Source organism: Acomys minous (genome assembly GCF_964271855.1).
Source record: "Acomys minous genome assembly, chromosome: 11".
In the NCBI taxonomy this organism is placed as follows: Eukaryota; Metazoa; Chordata; class Mammalia; order Rodentia; family Muridae; genus Acomys; species Acomys minous.
This window is the reverse complement of record NC_140492.1, coordinates 4573114-4589733: the sequence shown is the minus strand read 5'-3', so window position 1 is coordinate 4589733 and position 16620 is coordinate 4573114. Positions and strand designations below refer to the sequence as shown.

Genomic DNA, 16620 nt, shown 5'->3' with positions numbered 1-16620 from the left:
GTGAAACTGAGGTGTCAGTTGGATGAAGGGTTGTCAATGAAGGAAATAATTTAAATTGTGACATGCCATCTGTTACAGATACGCCTCGATTTAAAAAAAAAAAGTTAAACACAGGGGAAAGAGTGGAAGGTGAAATACAGCACTTAAACGTGTGGGTTTTTTTTTTTCTTCCTTCCTCCTCTTTGGTCCCAACTGTTAAACCACCGATGTCCACTGGGTGGTGCTATGATCCGCTCTTTCAGGCTCCAAAAGGCGCTCTGAAAGCCAAGTTCTGAAAGTGCGCAGCTGCCCCCTTTAAAGACAAAAGACTTAAAAGCTTCATACTTTGAGGCATCGTGCTGCGTTGCTTTTTTACGTTATGGCCTCCCTGAAATACCTCATTCAGCGTGAACTTACTCAGAGAGTGAATGGAAAGGCTGTGTGTCTGGAGAGAGTGGTTGCTACCTTGTACGTCCACTCCTGAGTGACAGATCACTTGATTTCACTGCGCGGTCTGAGATGGGCCGACACTTGATGTGAGCAAAATGTGAAGTAATACTGGACCCGAGAACGTGGTGTCTTCTGGCCTCACTCTGCCCACCCTGCTCAGACAGTTCCTGTGTATCAAGGACAAGCTAAGTGGAAAAGGGAACCCGGGAGGTTAAATTTAACCCCCAGCCCCGTGTTAACCTTGGCATAGAAGCTGCTTTCCCCTCACAGGGATGTATAGCTCCTTTGGCTGAATGATGAAGGCTTTAGGGCAGGATGAAAACCTTGGAGGCCCCCAGAGATATGCTTAAAGTAGCCGCTCCAGCGATCTCCACAGGCAGGGACAAACAGTGAGAGGCAGCGTTTAAAACTTCCATAGCAAATTAACAAAGTAACGCAAGTCTAATGAGAAGAAATTGGGGGACTAGCATCTGCTCAGCCTGTGAGAAGACATGAGTTAAAGCCCCATCTCTCTCTCTGTCTCTCTCTCTCAGGCTGCAGAGCACTTGCTGTTTTTACAGAGAGCCTGAGTTCAGCACCCAAGTCCCACAGCACACAACTGCCAGCTCCTCTAGCTCCAGGGATCTGATGCTCTCTTGGCCTCTGTGGGCATCTGCCCACACATACACACACCTACACACACCCACACACAGACACACACCCACACACAGACACACACCCACACACAGACACACAGGCATAAAGAAATAATAAAATAAGTCTCAACAAACAAAAAACTCCCAACAAAAACAAAATTCTGTTTCTGTGTTTTTTTTGTTGTTGTTGTTGTTGTTTTGGTTTGGTTAAACCCTGGCGCATATCTTGTTCAGCCCCTGGAAGAAACATAACTTCCGACATGCTAAGTTATAGTCATTGATCCTGATAAGACGACCACAACAGAATCTCTCTTCTTTGTGAGTGCAGCATATGTATGACCGTGTATGCATATGACACCCACGTAGGTGTGTGTGTCCATATGGGTGTGCACATGTGGAGACCAGAGGCCGATGTCAGGGTCTTTCCTCAGTTTCCCTCCACCTTATTTTTTGAGACAGGGTCTCTCACTGAACTGGATCAAGCCTTCATAGAAATGATGGAGGAGACCAAGGAAAAAGTTTAACTATGGGGATGGGATGGGTGGCCTCTGTACCGGAAGTGGCATTGTAAAGGCTGCAGGGGTAACTAGGAAGATCTGAAGGGCCATTGAGACCCAAAGGGCAGCAAGCATCCTTCCTAGCTTTCTAGGTCAAGGCCTCGGATCAGGTGTGTTGTGCGCCTCTGGAAGAGGGGCGGGGCCAGAGCTTTCCCTACAAGAACAGCCTAGCACACGGGCTGGGGGCGGGGGTGCACTTGAAAAGAAGCCACGTCTTTTAAGCAGGGCCGCCAGCTGGGTGGTCCAAACCAGTAGCAGGAGGAGACAGATAGGAAATACTCCTGTCCTATAGTCACCTCGGCAGCGGCAGGTGGGGCGGGGCAGGGCCAGGGAGGCACACTGTAGCATTTGAAAGGGGTTAGAGGCTTGCCTGCTCTGCTGCAGAACAGGCCTTGTCTGGCAGGTGGGCAACCCTACCTGTGGGGCTTTTGTTTTGCTGAGAGGTGGCGCAAATTCTTGCCAGAAATGTATTCTCTGGAGACCAAGGGGGGCGGGGGCAGGCAAAAGGCTGAAGCTACCTGCCCTGGGGCCTTTCCTCCTGCTGAGCCACCCGTTTATTTATTTAGAGAGCTGGGCCTTTCATCTAAGTAAATATTGAACAAATGTTTAAAAACCACAGGTTTAAACAATGTCACAGTATTTACCCTGCCCCAAGCTGGCCCTAGGCATGGCTGCTGTACTCCTTCTGTTTGTGTCCTGACTCTCCATGGCTAAGCAGGAGGGGGCTCCGAAACTCCCCACCTGCACGTGATGGGCACTTCCGGATGCCAGCCACCTTGGGAGGCACTCCCCCGCACCACCCCTCCCCCGAGGGAGAGCCAGAAAATTCTTGCTCTCTGAAAACATCCACAAGCCAGTGCTTTTAGACGGACACCTTATGAACACAGACTTTGCTTCCTGGCCACCTACACCACCTATGGAACCCACAGCGACCTTACAGGGTAACTTTCTAATATCCCCTGCTGCCTGCCCACATCCTCCGAGTCTCACTGGGGATGTCTGTGCTCTGCCACGGCAAGACATGGAAACACCTAGAACCCAGTTGTACCCAGGGTTCGGCTGGGCTCTTGGCCTCCGCATTCTCAAATGTGCCCACCATGGCTCCGTGTCAGACAAACACGGGGCTCTGGGGACAGTCTCTCAGCAGACCAGCAATGCCGGAGAGCGGCAGAGGCGGCAGAGGCGGCAGAGGCAGTAGAGGCAGCGGCTTTCAGAGGGAGCAGGGGCTCACAAATCCCCCCCCCACACCTTTGGCCACTTCAGCTTTGAGTAGAAGCTGGAATTAGAATTATAATGATACATGTTTATAGATTTTAAGTAATTAATCCCTCGGAGTCCTCTTCTGAGGGAAAAGCTCCATACCCACCTCATACATCAGGCAAGCAGGAGGCCATATGGCTCGGCGGGGCTGGGTGGTCGCTGGTGTCAGTAGAGGAGTGGAGACTGTGGCTTCAGCGGTCTTTGGCTTCTTGGCTCTTGTCCAGATTGCTGGGCCGTGCAGACCCTAGAAAGGTGACACGTGAGAAGCTGACATGGACCAGACCCTAAAACTTCCAGGAACAGTTGTGCATAGTTAGGCAGGCAGGGTGTGGCCTCCCCCACCTGGGTCTGCAGACTCGGAAGGGACAGAAGCCTTCACAGCAGGACTTCACCTGTCTCTTCTGCCAGTTGCCGCATTCTGTAAAGACATTCTCCCAGGAAGAAAACTCCAAGCGACCAAATCCCAAGGTACACAACCTTGTGATCCAAAATGGCGGACAGGGGAGGGTGCAATATTTGCTGAAACATCCACCAAGGGTCTCAGGGCACTAGCTACAGAGCAGGGGCAGGGCCAGGGGCATAGCATTCTTTTTCTTTTCCTTTTTAAAGATTTATTTATTATTATGTATACAGTGCTGCCTGCATGTACACCTGCAGGCCAGAAGAGGGCATCAGATCACATTATGGATGGTTGTGAGCCACCATGTGGTTGCTGGGAACTGAACTCAGGACCTTTGGAAGAGCAGTCAGTGTTCTTAACCTCTGAGCCATCTCTTCAGCCCCGGACATGGCATTCTTGGTAACGTTGAGAAGTTGGCCCCAACCTGCTTAAAAATACTTTTAACTTTTATATTTATTTGTGAGGGGCTTGTTATTTTAACCTTTGTGATGCTGAACACCACCGGCTTAATGTTTAATCTTCCTCAGCGGCTGTGTTGCCAGACCAACCTTTGCACTTGTCGCAACAGCGAGGTCTAAAATGTGTGCTGCTCTGGAGTCCGGCTGGCTCTTAAGCGCTGAGCCATTTCTCCAGGCCTGGACTGCCTCTCTGAGTGTCTGCAGCGTGGCCCTAACAAGCCACCCAGATGCAAGCATACGAACAAATGGAAAACAAATGAGGAAACAAATAATGAATAATTCCACTCAGATCCTTCAGGCTCCGCCATTTGCCATTTGCACCTCTGGCTCCCTCTTCTAGCCCCCCTTTTGGCTTTGGCTACACTGGCTTCATCGTAGCTTCTGGGAAGAGAAAGAACCTTCTGGAGACCCGTATATAATCTTTACATTACCCAAGCTACTCATGGTGCCCTTCGGTAGGTGATGACCGAGTTTTCACTTGATTCTTCTCTATTTGCAGCAGTGCTTTTCTGGACAAATTAGACTGGGGTGACGGGGTGCAGATGAGAGGAGAAGAGAAACCAAGCCCTGGTGGAGACACAGGGAGACACTAAAGCTCAGGTCGGTAATGGGATCCAGGCTGAGCCCCCAGCAAGAACTGCTTGTGTTCTTGTCTTCGTACGTGAGCAGGCATGGCTGGGGTGCTCCCTCCGTGTGTGGGTGCCCAGCTCTGTTTGGAAGCTCTGGGTTGTTCTCACTGAGTGCTCTCCCCCTCCCCTGAATCCATACTGAACACTGACCTACTCCCAATTTTATTACTGTCCAGCTACATATGTGGGCACCCTGGTTCCCCAATTCAATTCTAGTTTTCTTAGTAGTCCAGAATATAATTTTCACAATCAATACTGATTACAATGATTGATTTAAAAAACTCCCCCAGTGTACACCATAGATAGATAAACTAATTTTAGCTTCTTTCTCATATCTTGATCGCCTCTCGTTGTGCCTGTTTCCTCTTATCTAGGAGCATCCTCTGACGTGGGGGCATCTGCAAGCCAGGTGTTTCTTTTCTTTGCTCCCACACAGGGTCATTTTTTTTTTTGATTACTGCAGGAAGCTGAGTGGATTGAGACGTACGCGGAGCCCCACGGACACCTGAGATGGCCATCCTCAATGTTATCAGCAGGATGGAGCGGCAACATCTGCCGGGAGATGGGGTGCCCCTCAAAGCTCACCCCAGTCTCAAAGTCAATCGGCCGGCTTGGGCTGCTAGCCTCATATTGAAGTGATTTCTCCCAACCAAAGGGTGTAGAGTAGGTTCGGTTGTAATCTACTTGACGTAGTTTTAACTGCTCGGAGAAACCTGGCAAGGGTTATGAGAAGCGTGTCTGGCACACGGCTGTGCCCCGGCTCAGCAGGCTGTGAACACTGTTAGTAACCCTTGGAGCTGCTCTCCGGGAAGTGCTGGCTCTTAATGACTCTGCCCAGATGCCTCCTCAGGATCCGTGTGGAGGGAGAGTGTGGAGGGGATGCGGCCTGCCGAGCCCAGGACCACTGTTAAGGGAAGTGTGGCGATGAGGCACCTTGCTTGGCAAGAGTTGACTCATGTCTCTGCTGAAACACGAGGAGTGACAAAGAGGAGACTGAGGATGCTGAGGCTCTTCGTCTGGTCATCAGCTGGCCACCAGCCGAGGCCGTCAGAGATGCGGTCGAGGAGAGGTGGTCTTTCCTTCAATAACTGCTAATTGATTTTCACTTGGTATAACAATATTGCCCCAGAGCCCATGAAGACGGCAAGATCGCTGTGTCCTCCAGAGGGTTGTGTTCTGACTAGGAGAGTGTGGCCATTGTCGGCAAAGTAGTTAAAACATGTACGTGGCAATGGAACGCCCACCTGATGGGATAATATTCGGCCGTTAAAACGAGTGAGGCAAGTGGCTTGGGTGGTTGGAGTGCTTGCTTCCATTGCAGGTGACCCAGGCCCAGCTAACAACCTCCTGTAACTCTAGGGGCCTGGTGGCCTCCCTGGCTTCTGAGGGCATCTGCACACATGTGGCACCACACATGAAGACCCTGGTCCTATAAAGACAAATAAAAACTAAATCTTTAAAAATGAATGACGTGCAGAGGCCTGGAGATGGCTCCGCATTTAAGAGCCCTGGGTGCCCTCCCAGAGGACCAGGCTCGACTCCCAGCACCCCCATGGCATCCCGCAGCGGGTTCCTAACTCCATTTCCAGGGGATCCAACCCCCTCTTCTGGCCTCTGTGCACACAGGCACACAGGTGCACAGACATACACACGGGCAAGATACCCACAACACACAAAATAAAATAAGTACATCTAATTTAAAAATAAAGTGAGTGAAATAGATTCTGTGTGCTAGAAGTTAGGCAGGAAAAGGTAAGTAGCAGGGCAAGATGCCGTGCATATAAAATCCGAAACATGAGACGGCATGCGTGTGTCTCTAGGCAAACATGAAGGGAAGATCCAGAGCTCCTCCTGGGAAGTGATGTGAATCACCTCCTTCCTAAGAGAAGATGGCCACCCTCCTTCTGATGACAAGACAGTCACCTCCTTCCTAAGAGAAGATAGTCACCTCCTTCCTTAGAGAAGATGGCCACCCTCCTTCCTAAGAGAAGACAGTCACCTCCTTCCTATGCTGGGGGCGGGCACCCTCCTTCCTAGGTACAGGAGGCACAGCCACTCTCCCGGAGAGCCGACATCACAACATTAGCTGCCCCTTGGATCTGGAGAGAGTCAGGTTGTTTGGCAGGCACTACCCTGAGCAGGGCCCAGGCCAAGCTATGAGGCTCTGTTCCTACAGGAGTTCCCAGAATCCACTGGGGGCCACGATGGCTTGCACTGCTTTGGTTTTGTTTTGTTTTGATTTTGATTTTGAGACGGGATCTCACCATATAGTCCTGGCTGGCCTTAAACTTTGGAAGAGCAGCAAATGAACCATCTCTCTAGCCATCTTCTGTTGGCTTGTCTTATGTTTTTTTGTTTTTCCAAAGAGGAAATCTCTTTCAGTAGCCCAGGCCGGCCACAAACTCATGGCAATCCTCCTGCCTCAGCCTCTTTACTGCTGGAATTGGAAGCATGAACTACCATACTCAGCAGCTGTTTCTTCTTCTTCTTCTTCTTCTTCTTCTTCTTCTTCTTCTTCTTCTTCTTCTTCTTCTTCTTCTTCTTCCTCCTTCTCCTCCTCCTCCTCCTCCTCCTCCTCCTCCTCCTCTGCTTCTTCCAAGACAGGATTTCTCTATATTACTCTGGCTGTCCTGGAACTCACTCTATAGACCAGACTGGCCTTGATCTCAGAGATCTGCCTGCTTCTGCCTGCTGAGTGCTGGGGTTAAAGGCCACCTGGCCACACCCAGCATCTTAACAGTTAACATCGCGTCAGGCTCGGCTCCGCCCTACTCCCCATTCTTGCCCACAGAGCACTCACACCTCTTCTACCATTTGTGTAAGGAAGTTTCTATTTAGTGGCAAATACACCCATGTTCAGGAAGCTCGTGTGTCTTGCGTTGGTCTTTTAAAGGTTCAAGCTCACTTTTATCCACTCATATAAAATCCCGCGAGCATAGCTTTGGCATGCCGGAGGAGCCAGCTGTGGCGTGTCAACTCACCGTTTTTACACAGTAAACATTACTTACTGAAACTTTTGGTGGTTCACGTGTGACGCTCACGTTTGTGCACAGGAACATAAACTACTGCTAGATGCTGTCCTCGGTTCTGCGTCCACACAGAAGCTTCTCTCTCCCTTACGCCAAGCATCTGGATCCTTTTAACCAGAGAGCACCTTGACTGGCTATCTGGAACTTTCCTTCCCTTGGCTTTCGCATTCATCCAAATACACAAACACTGTAAATTTGAACTTGTAAAACAAAATGTTGCCAATAAAACATCTGCTGCAAGCATTAGACTTTCTACCAGATTGGAGTTACAGAAAGTCGGCTGGTCAGACATTTGAAAAGGCACCGTGTCTATTTAACTCCTGTTTGATTCAGTTCAGCCAGGACCTGAATCCACTGCCGAGCTCGTTGGGGATGGGCAGAGGGGAGGTCATTCCAATTGACTGTGCCCTGAGAATGACTTCTAATTATTTTTTTTTTTTTGCGACAAGGCCTCCCACGACTTTAGCCCAGGCTGGCCCAGAACATAGGATCCTGTCTCATCCTGCTGAGTGCTGGGATTACAGACACGCAACTGTCATTCCTGGAAGCATTTGACTTTTTTTTTTTGTTAATGTATATTAATTGCACATGATAACAGGTTTTGTGATGATATCTTTGTGCTTGTCCCCCAGCATAACCTTATTGTTTTCTTAGCATACAAAATAACCGGCATCGTGATGGCATTTTATATGTAATGGCATTTTATTTTTTTATTTTTAAAAAATTTTTAAAAAAGATTTATTTATTTATTACATATACAGCGTTCTGCCTGCATGTACACCTGCACACCAGAAGAGGGCACCAGACCTCATGATAGATGGTTGTGAGCCACTGTGTGGTTGCTGGGAATTGAACTCAGGACCTCTGGAAGAGCAGACAGTGCTCGTCTCTCCAGCCCGTAATGGCATTTTATACGTATATGGCTTTGCACGGTCCCCCTCAGCTGCTGCTCCTCCACACCGCATGTACGATCCCATCCCCAGGATTCCCCTCGCCCCTCACTGCCATCACTCTCTCCTCTCTAGTGTCCTGGCCTCCACACACAGTCGCTCCCACACGACGTGCATATATAACACTTAGAGCCTAGGATCCTCGTAAGAGAGCGACGTGTGGTGCTAGTTTCCCTGAGCCTGGGCTAGCTCATCCATAGCCAGCGCATCATTCTCCTGTAAACGTCATAATTACATTTTCCTTTATGGCTTAATAACAGCCTCACTGCGTCCCACGTTTTTATTGTCTATTTATCTGCTGGTGGTCTTCTGGGCCAATTCCATATCCTCCCTATTTTGAAAGGAACACTGGACAACATGGATGCATTGTGATGTGGGTTCATTGTGGTCTGAACATAGTGTAATCTGCAAAGAATATATTCCAGGTTGAAGGCCGTTGATGAGGATGGAAAGTGGGAGCTGAAGGTGTGGGCATGCGACTCAGCTTCCATCGGATGGAGACGCCATGTTTTTAAACGACCCACCAGGAGCCACAGCTGATCCCAAGCGGAGTCTTTCCAAGGCTGGTCCAGCCTGACCAAGCATGCGCTCATGAGCACACAGGGAGGCACTTCTGTGGGCCTGGCAGGAACCAAGTCTCCATCTTGGCAGCTCCCTGTCATTGGTCAGAGGGAGCTATGGAAGTGGACGCCTTCTTCTGAGCTCATGTGGATGTGGGCTCCCTGTAGCTGGAGCCTTTTCCCGGGTCATTGTCTTGCCTGAGCAACTGTTGGCTTCAGTTTGTGAGCTGTGCAGAGCAGACAGCCCAGTGGCTTCTGGGAAATAAAGATTTTCTCAAAAAAAAAAATCTGTCACTTCAAAAAGGAAGAAAAAGATTTTCTTTTATATATCACAGATTATGAAATCTGGCCACAAACATTTGTCAGATTGGAGGCTGCTTGGTAGACATCAGCGTTCTTTCTTAAACTTGTGGGTCGTTCCCCACGGTAGTCGGGAGGTTGCCCCAGAGGGGACTGGAGGGTGGGGGGATGTGGTTCCCCATTTCCTGGGCTCATATGTGCAGGAGAGTCAAGTAGCCCACAAAACATGCGGTCAGGTCAGCCATACACATAGCCCCCTGTAACCGGAACCACACAGGCTTCGGCTGAAATTCCCATGCCAGAAACACAGGGTTTTTTTCCCCCACCACATTCCAAGAAAACCCTGAAGTAAAGTTCTGTAGACAGATTGGAATTTCTTCCCCAAGGAAATGATATTCCACACACCAGAGGTACATCTGTGTGGGCAGATGTCTCAGGAGCTGTGGAGAGGCCCAAGCTGGTGGACCACCGTGTGGGTGGGGAACGGGAGCAAGAGCATCCAGGCAGGAGGCTCTTACCCAGTGCCTAGTTCTGACTCGAAGGAAAACGGCAGCAGGTGATTTCTTAACCAGAAGTCTCGGGGAAGAGCAGTTAGGGCTCTCTAGAGGGCCAGGGGGCTGGCAGGAGGCTCTTGGGGCTTAGAAGTTTTGTGACTTGATCTTAGCCAAAAGGCTGAGGTGGGACAGAATGTAAGCATCCCTCTCAAAGCACTTTAAACAGCTTAGTTATGCCTCACTTCATTCATTCACTCACTCATTCATTCATTCACCTTTTGCTTGCTTGTTTGTTTGTTGTTTGAAGACAGGATCTCATATAGCCTGCCCAGGCTGGTCTCAAACTTGCTTTGTAGCTGGTGCTGGCCTTGAACTCCTGATCCCCTACCGCCAACTCCCAACTGCTGGGATTACAGGCAGGTGCCGCCACATAACTGGTTTTATGTTATTTGGGTTTAACCCAGGGCTTGCTGCACGCCGGGCAAGGACTCTACCTACTGAACCACGTCCCCTCCCCAAAGTCTAAGCATTGGGGCCTGCACCTCCACACGCCACTCCTCAGATTTCTCACGGCAGAGGAGTTTCCGAGCTTCGGTAACAACAGGTTCCTTGGCACCACCGCCTAGAAAAAAAATCTCTTTCTCCAAGTCCAATATTACCAGGGCAGTCACTCTTGGGGTTCAGCTAGGCTGGCTTTTCCTTCTTGGGGCCTGTATTCTACCTTACGTGGTTGGTGTGTGTTTATGCCCTGGAGGACTTGCCGTTTGTCTTGAAATAGAACAGGTGTGGGCCGTGGGCTTGGAGAGATGGCTCGGCAGTTAGGAGCACTTGCTACTATTCCAGAGGCTGGGAATCAATCCCTAGCACCCACGTCGGAGGTGGGTCTGTAACGCCAGTTCCAATGGATCTGACACCCTCTTATGACCTCCCTGGGCACCAGGCAAGCACAGGCTGCATATTTACACGTACACAAGCAGGAGAAACATTCATAAACATAACATAAAATGTAAACATCTAAACAAAAATCTAAAAATCCAGACCACAAGAGAGTGTAACTGAAGTGCAAGTTGTTTCTTGCTTTGATGCTAATGATTTTTCCCACCCTCACTATCTTTGGGGGACACAGAGGGCTCCCCAGTATGGACCGAGGGCTTACAAACATTCTCAGCAAAGCTTGCCTGGGTACCGGTGCAGCCAAGTTCCTGCACTCCCATGCTCCCATCTCAGGACCCTGTGATATATGGCGCCTTCCAGAAAACAGGATGCAGATGCGCGGGGGAGGGAGAGTAACCGGAGAGCCGTGCAAGGAGATATGTCTGTCTGTCCCTGGAGCTCAACACATAAATTAAAAGCCACAAATTCAAATGTGAAGGAAATATTGACATTTCTCTTTTTTTCCCTCTAGCTTTGGCTTTTTCCCCCCTCAAGGTTAAGTTTGATAGAAATGCAACTTTTCCCCCTCAAAATGACTTTCTCTTGCCTCCTCTCAGTCACCCACCCAGTGCCCAGCAATCAGTGTGTCAGCACGCCTGTCTTATAGACAAAGTTGGGGATGGTGAGCGCCCTTGTCTCCAAGGTCCTGGCACCAGACAGCCAAAGGTGAGCGTTTCGGTGGCCATTGGCTTTTCTTGGAGCAGAGGGACTTGGCGAGGGAAAAGGAGAGCCAGCACACAGAGCTGGGCAGCCCGGCACACAGCATCAGTGGTCCTCCCCTCCCACATAGCTCTGCCCTGCATCCCTTGATGTCCTGATGTCTCTGCTCCTGACTCCCAGCTCTAGCGAGCAAGGAAAGGGACCAGACTGCACCTTGGAAATCCCTCAGGCTCCGAGCTGCAGACCTGCCGCTGCCTTGTGTAGTTTCCTCTGGTTTTGTGCACAGGAAGTGGACAGCTTCAGATAATACATTGTTTCTAGTGCATTTGCTGTGGGTTTATAAAGCACTGAGTCACTTCTTCTTGAGCACGGAAAAAAATGAGTGTGTGTGTGTGTGTGTGTGTGTGTGTGTGTGTGTGTGTGTGTGTGAGACAGAGAGAGAGAGAGACAGAGAGAGAGAGAGAGAGAGGTGGGGGAGAGGGAGAGAGAGAGGGAGAGGGAGAGAGAGACAGAGAGACAGACAGAGGGAGAGACAGAGGGAGGGTGAGAACATTCTTTTGGTAACAGGCTGGAGAGATGGGTTAGCGCTTAAGAGCACTAGCTGCTTTTCCAGAGGGCCCAGGTTCAATTCTTAGCACCCACACAGCAGCTCACAACTGTCTGTAATTCCAGTCTTACAAGATCTGATGACTCTGGTTTCTGTGGGCACCAGACATGCACATGGTTGTGCAGACATACACACAGGCAGAACACCCATGCATACAGTAATAAATATATGAAAACATTTTTTGTTGCTTTTTTTTTTTTTGAGACAGGGTTATACCGTAGTCCTGACTGTCCTGAAACTCACTCTGTAGACTAGGCTGGGAAAATTTTGTCTTGCTGACTTGAGCTAACTTGGGCCTTTGTAAACAGGGGGTCTCTACTCTCAGGCCAGGGCACGGCTCTCTTTCAAGATGGTCTTCCCACGTTAATGAGACAGTTCTCCACAGGCACGCCCATCGGATACAGAGAACCTTTCTCTTCTCAGGTGATAGGTAAACAAAACAAAACAAAACAAAACATAACCCCCCCAAAACCAACCACCACACAGACTCTTTACTATGTGTGGCCCCCGGTGTACTTGAAACTTGCCATCCTCCTGTCTCAGCTCCCTGAGTGCTCAGATTACAGATGCAATTTCACGCCCCGCGTGAAGCTGAGCCACGAAGGATGGTAGAGCATTTCTGCACCAGGAGAGGGAAGGCTGGGCAGACTGTTCAGAAGACGCCGAGGAAATCTGATGGTGACGGAGGAACTGATGACAGAGTGGGGCACCAGACTGGGGTGGGAGCCGGGCCAGATGGGACTTTTTGGAAACTTGGCAGAGGCTTCAAATGGTGACTTCCAGAGCTGGCAAACAACAGGCTGGGGAGGGCAGGGTATGCAAGCACAGGTGGGCCACATGTGTGGGGTGTCTGCCGCAGATGCCCTCTGAGCAGAGAGAGAGAGCCCACTGGTGTCTGCCTCACCGGCTGCACCAGTCAGTGCCCTCCACATGGAAGGCCTGTCTCGGGCACAGCAGCAAGGAATCACTGGGGATCCCCGACTTCCTATGTCTGAGAATTGTGGCATCTTATTTGTTCTTGTTTGCTGTTGAGACAGAATCTCCTGTAACCCGGGCTTGCCTCAAACGTACCATAGCCGAGGAAGACCGGACTGTGCTGAGATTACAGGTGTGTACCGCCCCACCCGCCTATGTTGTACTGCATGGAACTCAGGGCTCCGTGCTTGTCAGGTGAACACTTTACCAACTGAGCTGCACCCCTGCCTGGGCTGTGGAACCTTTAAGGCGTGATCTGGCCCCACCTCGCCCCTACCCTGTGAATCCCTGAAGTCTAGCCCCTGGGCTGCAGACAAACACCCCACCAGGGCGGGAACAACAGCCTGCCCAGCCCCTCCTTTCTGTCTGTCCCCATCTCAGAGCTGACCCTCACTCAGGTGCCCTGAATCTAGTGTTCCTTAATCCTGCCCAGAGGTGCTGGAAGCGCTCAAGAACGGTGCCATCTCACCCAGAGCGCAACAACTTTGCTGGGTCTCTGGTCACTGTTATAGCATAAACATGCACGCTGTGTCCAAGCAATACTTTAACGACAAAACAAGCAGTGGGCCAGGTTTGGCCAACTGTCCCTGACGTAGTGCTGGCCACTCCCACTTTACAGGTGAAGCAGAAGTCTAGAGAGGCGGACTGACTGCATCAACGCTGTTTGGTGAGCAGAACTATGCTGGTGTGTGTGTGTGTGTGTGTGTGTGTGTGTGTGTGTGTGTGTGTGCGTGCGTGCGCGTGTGCTTTCAGGCACATGCACATTACTATGTGTGTTCAGGTGGAGGCCAGAGGTTGACACTAAGACACGCATCACCTGGTGGTTGATCTAGTGACGCTGGCATTGTTCAAAGGTTACACTCACATAAGCTCTGACTGTTGCTCGGAGCTTAGCTGTCTATATCTGTCCAGTCTGGAGTATAGTTAAGTGCATCTTAACGATGGTCCAAACCGACCTATGTAGAAATTGAGTGTATCTTAACCACCCAACATCAAGGTATCCTTGGTGTTGAGAAATGTGACTGTCAAGAGCTCTTAGGCTGAAGAATTAGCTCACTGGTTAAGAACGCTGGCTGCTCAAAGGCTCAGGGTTCAAATCCCAGCACCTATGTTGGACACATGCAACCCCAACTCCAAGCATTCTCTTGGGCTCTGTGGCACCTGCACACACATGTGCACAAATGTACACACATGTGCACATATAGTGCACTCACAGATGCTTGCACTCTACACAAGAAAATAAATGGATCTCTTTTAAAAAGAGAGAAATATATATATATATATATATATATATATATACATATTTAATAATTTCAGCTGGTAAATGAAAGCAAAAGCCAGCACTTTCACCTACATCTCCCTTCATGCCCCCTGCAGTTCAGCACAGGAGCCAATTGCATCCCTCAAACTGGCATTTTCACCCCCAGAGCTCTTTATTATTGTTATTATTGTCACCTGTCCTGTGTGCATTTGTACATGTTCATGCCTGTGTACCAGAGGCCAGAGGGTGACATCGGATGTCTTCTTCAGTCTCTCTCCATCTTGTGTTTTGAGACAGGGTCTTGCGATATAGCTGGACCTCACTGATTGGGTGTGGGCCCTGAGCTCCAGGCACCGCCCAGACCCCTCCCTACTCAGGGCAGACGTTATAAACACGTGTATGGAGCTTGGTGTTTGCATGGGTGCTAAGGCTTGAACCCAGGTCCTCGTGTTTGTGCGATGAGCGATTCCCAAGCTGGGCCGTCTCACCAGCCCTTTTTATTTTCTTTCTTTCTTTCTTTCTTTCTTTCTTTCTTTCTTTCTTTCTTTCTTTCTTCTTTTAGAGACAGGGTCTCTCTGTGTAGCCTTACCTATCCTGGACTCGATTTGTAGACCAGGCTGGCCTCGAACTCACAGTGATCCACCTGTCTCTGCCTCCCAAGTGCTGGGATTAAAGGCGTGCGCCACCACGCCCGGCCCAAGCCCTTTTTATTTTCTTCATCACCTAGCACCTCCCTCCAGGCAAAGCTATGCCCAAGACTTCGTTAACCCACAGATCTGAAAGTCCAGCAGGACTGTGGGGGTATTTGGGTGGCCACTGAGGTAGAGAAAAACAGAAACCGAGAAATCACCTAGTTATTACTATTTTTTTTAGTTATTACTATTTTTGAAAGCATGCTCACTTAAACAAACTTTAAGCCTCATAAGGCAACTGCTAGCACTTGATACTCGTGAAGTTGGATCAACCTTATGCAAGAGAAATGACTTTCTGTTGTAATGCAATTAATCTTGTCCGCAGGCCTTACCAAGCCTGGAGTCTACCTCAGTCCTGGGGCAGCATCACCATGGACCTGCCACAGCTGTGAACATCAGGACCTCTGGAGACTAGGCTAGCCATGGGCAAGAGTCTGTCCGCTCTGAGGACCCCCAAGAGCATTGGGTTCCCTCAAAGTTTCAGTTAACTCAGAAGTAAGTGTGTCATGCGACTGTTGTTTTCACCTACAGGCATCATGTCTACTGTATAAGACACAAACTCCTCAACAGGGCAAACCAGGGACCCGTGATAAATAGTAACACCCAGCGGTACAACACTGGGGAAGCTTGGCTGTCCTTTTTGGGCATGATAATTTCCTATATACCAACCATCCTGTCAGCACGTCGGATTTAAAATATTACATGTGGAACAATGAAAAATTGCCAGCATCTCAGCACCACCTTTTGATTAATGAGCCATTCCTCGGAGACTGATTGGCCTGTTTGATTCCCTTACCGGGAATGACTGATGGCTATTTTAAAAAACACTTAGCTGTGGCGGCGTTGCCCTGCGTGAGATAATTTTCATGTGCCTTTTGCATCCACATCCAGAATAATTGGACTTTATTGCCTGCCTTCCATGCATGAACCCTCGCTCCCTGGAGAAGCCTCACGGCTAGAGACTCCACTACCTTACCCTGAGTCTTTCCACACCGATCAGCTGCCGTCACCACAGAAAAGCTCCCGCCAGATGGCCAGCCTGCCTCGTAGTGACAGTTCCTGTTTCCCGTCCATTACTCACCGATGGAAAATAATGTGACGTGAATTCCCCATTTTGAATAATACGTGGTTATACCCTTGTGGTTCCTGCACTGAAGATAAATGAATTATCATGCAGTCATGTCTTAACCCTCCAGGGAGAAAACAGGAGAAACAGCCGGTCGCCGTGTTTGGCTAGAAAGGGGAAATCGTCGTCACTGTTAAGGCATACACGCCGACATTTACGTTCGGTTTCCTAATTTCTGGTTCTTTCACGGTATTGCTTACCCTCTCGTTGCTCAGGAGAAGCAAGTTTGACCTGGACATTTGGGTTCGGACACTCTGCTTTGTGCTTAGGTTGCCTGACTGCTCCTTTTCCGACAGGCCTGATGCAGGAGGGAGGTGGCAAACACAGGTTTTGCTCTGTCTTTAAAGATCCGATTTTCTCTTCCACACGGACTCAGCTGTCTAGTTCCTTTAGAATGCTTTACTTTTCAGTTTTATAATTTTTTAAAATCTAATTTAAAAAAATGATGTGTATGTCTGTGTGTCTTGGTTGGGGTGTGCTTGCACAGGCGCAGTGCCTGTGTCAGGACCCGTGGAGCCTGAGTTACAGGCAGCTGTAAGCCACCTGTCGTGTGGTGCCCACTGCACACACTGGGAGCTAAATTCAGGTCCCTCTGGAAAGGCAGTGAGTGGCCTCAAGCGTTGATCCGTCTCTCCAGTGCAGGAAGCTTTACTGTTAAGTGGTGT

The 16620-nt window shown here is 49.6% G+C and overlaps 1 protein-coding gene and 1 long non-coding RNA gene across 4 annotated transcripts in view; one reads left to right on the top strand and one right to left on the bottom strand.

Moving 5' to 3' along the window:
• CLDN14 (claudin 14) overlaps positions 1-16620 on the bottom strand; it is an 89321-nt gene that overhangs the window by 24564 nt on the left and 48137 nt on the right. Inside the window, exon 2 of one of the 2 annotated variants that reach the window (XM_084801416.1) lies at positions 2988-3125. The exons of the other annotated variant lie outside the window; for it this stretch is intronic. The gene's annotated coding sequence lies outside the window, so the exon portion shown is untranslated. The remainder of the gene's footprint in view (positions 1-2987; positions 3126-16620) is intronic. 2 annotated transcript variants of the gene reach the window in all.
• Positions 2353-6920, top strand: LOC311608776. 2 transcript variants are annotated; one of them, XR_014783156.1, is made up of 4 exons: positions 2353-2562; positions 3106-3349; positions 4239-4339; positions 4832-6920. It is a non-coding gene; the product is annotated as an uncharacterized lncRNA (long non-coding RNA). The 2 variants fall into 2 exon arrangements; XR_014783155.1 differs by lacking the exon at positions 3106-3349.